Genomic DNA, 2,224 nt, shown 5'->3' with positions numbered 1-2,224 from the left:
CCCTCCCCCCCCCAAGGTTCTGAGAAGTTACTGGCAATTTCCCTTAATTCTGCCCAAAGTTCTTTCATCTGGCTCTCTATGCATTTAGCATATACTACCGAGACTAGAAAGGAGAATCAACATTATTGTGAACTCTGATAAGCATGTGTTGCTTTTTGTCTTGAATGATATCTACTTGAATAAAATTTGACCTGAAAATCCATATCTTATTTATGTAGTTGCTATGGGCATGGTGCATTCCCATCTTCCATTTGTATTTGTCCAGCTTTCCATTGTCCACAAGAGCTTCCTGCAAACATATAAGGGGGATTTGAAATTGTTGGATAAAGAGTTTGATTCTTTCTAAAGATCCAATGGACCCTATTCCTCTAATATTCCATGATATGATATTAATCATTAGAAACATTAGCAAGGGGTTTTTATTGTTCAACTTTTGAGATTTCCAAGCCTATATAGAAGTCTCTCCCAGTGTTGAGACTATTCCTTGGAGATAAGTTGTTGAAGTATGTGATGTTTTGTTGCACTCTTTTGTGTTCATTATATTTTCTTTCCTCAAAATCTGGATTTCTGATAATTTCATCATCTGATTTTGAGGAAAGGTTGTTCTCCTATAAGCATTCCATATACATATCAGCATTCATGTTTTCATTTTCCTTGTTGTGCCATTGTTGTTGCCTTCTTTCCCATCTCTTTTGGATCATATGAAAGACCTGGTTCTAGAATAAAAAAGTTCCCACCTGTCAGATCTTCATGATTGTAATGTTCAGAAGATCCAGGTTCAATTTCCTTAATTCCCATGTCCTTAAGCCTATCTGCTGAGGCTTTCAAGATTTTTTGTATATCAATCTGGGGCCACTCTATAGGACTATTTCCTTTAAGAATAAGTATTTCTCCATTAGGGAGTTGATGTTGCATTTCTTCTTCAAGAACAACACCTGGTGGTATATTTACCTTTCCTTTGAACTTTTTTTTTTTTGCTTTTTGGACATTTATTTCATCTCCTCTTTAGTAGCAATCATTTTAAAAACTTCATTCTGAACTTGTGTATCAGCATGTTTAAGAGGAGTGGGTTCCAGGTTTTTATTGCTTTTGCTGGTTCTTACATTCATTTTGTCTGCATACTTTTTGCCTTTGTCTTTCTTTTTTCCTTCTTGAGCCTTATCCCATCTTGTGATCTTTGTCTCCTACTAACTTTGGTCATTGTGAACCACCTCGTTCCAAGGCCCTTTGTTTTCTTGTACAGTTTCTATTTCCTCTTCTATCACTTGATTGTGGAGCTGGTTAAATCTGTTGCTTGCCCTCATCTCATGTTGGCTGGGGCTATTCTGATTTTCCTCAGGTTTGGTTCCCTTATTGTTAATTCCCCCTCTTCTTTTTCTTCGATAAATATGGTTCTATCCATCAGTATTCACATTGACATGGCCCTCTCTTTTATGCTCTTTCATTCTATTTTCCACTAGACTATTGATTTGCTCTCTTTGTTGCCCTGGCCCATTTCTTTGTCGGTTGTTGTTATTCCCTTTTTCAGTGTTCTCATTCTCCGTAGTGTTCCTTCCAGGTTCAGGACCTCTAGGATTTATCTTTCTACAGTTGGCATTGTTGTGCCTATGGAACTTGTAATGAGAGCAATACAAGGGTATGGTTTCATGCTAAATTTTCTCGATGAAGCTTTCCATTTCTCCTCTGGGATTTCGCACTTCAACATGAATCAGAGATTTGGTAAGGTCTATTTCCACCTTAACTTTCACAGTAGTCGGTCTAGTTATTGTTGAAGTAGCTTTGTCCATTATAATGGGGGTACCTATAGGTTCTATAATTAAGCACATGCATCCCATTCGTAGTAATGCCAAGGCAACTCCGAAAGATTAATCCAAACTGGAGCTAGAGTCGATTCTTCCTCAGGTTTGAATTTAGTAGCCCATTTTTGGATTTTCATACTATTATCTCCCATAAAAATGATGAAATCCCTTAAATAAGCAGTGTTAAAATCCTCTTCGTTTTCGACATCTATGAAGACATTTTTAAGATCCTTTACCCTAATTTTCGCACTATCCTTTAGTGGGATAAATCTTGAACCTTGAACCCTGAACCCTAAACCCTGTACCTTGAACCCTAAACCCTGAAACCTAAACCCTAAAATCCTAAACTTTGAAACCTAAACCCTAACCTTAAACCCTAAACCTAAACCCTAAACACTAAACACTAAACCCTAAACCTAAACCTA

The sequence above is a fragment of the Lycium barbarum genome, chromosome 2 (genome assembly GCF_019175385.1).
Source record: "Lycium barbarum isolate Lr01 chromosome 2, ASM1917538v2, whole genome shotgun sequence".
NCBI classification, from domain to species: Eukaryota; Viridiplantae; Streptophyta; class Magnoliopsida; order Solanales; family Solanaceae; genus Lycium; species Lycium barbarum.
The sequence above is the reverse complement of the archived record's forward strand: the minus strand, read 5'-3'. Positions refer to the sequence as shown.